Below are 891 nucleotides of genomic sequence, written 5' to 3'. Positions count from 1 at the left end.
AAACGATGTACAAATGCGCTTTACACAATTGATGTGTGTATGGATTGGGATAACAGTTGTATGAGCCCCTAATAAAATGTTAAAAAACAAAACAAAACAAAACCATGCCATAATCTTTTGCTCTGCAGTTTCCTTCACTGGAGTCAGATGAAAATATATTTGAGATTAAATCATTTAGTCAAATCAACATGTTTCATCTGCTGAAAACTGACTGAGTTCAAGGTTTTTATCAAATATAACTATAGTTGTATAATATGAAGAGTTATGGGACTCTATACCCTAATTCTGCATTTATCTCAAGATACAAACGTTTTCTTTTAATTGTATAATATGTTTGTAAGGACATCAAATTACTTGAAACCCAAACATTACTCTTCGAAGAGAGTTTTTGATAGTTGCATAGCTAGACTTGTGGTCTAGTGCTTAAAGGGTTGCTACTATGCCTGATTTATAAGCATCCTCTGTAATGCTGACTTTTAAAAATCTTTAATAGATCCAAGTAAACCTATGTTAATCCAATAGAACCATAATCCAATATCCACTTTCATTTTTAAACCCAACTGTGCAGACTCCCTCAACTGTATATCAAAAGCAGCTGTTTCATAGCTGAGATTTTCGATTTTAGCTGTGGTATTAACAGTTGGATGTATTTTCACTGCTATATATGTGAATATTTCCATTCACAGAGAAATATACTGAAGAAAGCCTTATGCCATCAAGTCGAATCTAACTCATAGGGACACTATAGTTTCCATAACTTTGAAAATCTTACAATGAGCATATCGACTCATCTTTCCATCACTGAGTGGTTGGTAGGTTTGGTGGCTTCATTTTTAGCCACCCAACACTTACCCATCACCACCCGGGGCCCTTAGCGAAATATAACCAAAG

Source organism: Echinops telfairi, unplaced genomic scaffold, assembly GCF_000313985.2.
Source record: "Echinops telfairi isolate 266 unplaced genomic scaffold, ASM31398v2 ScPeMD7_7436;HRSCAF=8474, whole genome shotgun sequence".
NCBI classification, from domain to species: domain Eukaryota; kingdom Metazoa; phylum Chordata; class Mammalia; order Afrosoricida; family Tenrecidae; genus Echinops; species Echinops telfairi.
The sequence above is the reverse complement of the archived record's forward strand: the minus strand, read 5'-3'. Positions refer to the sequence as shown.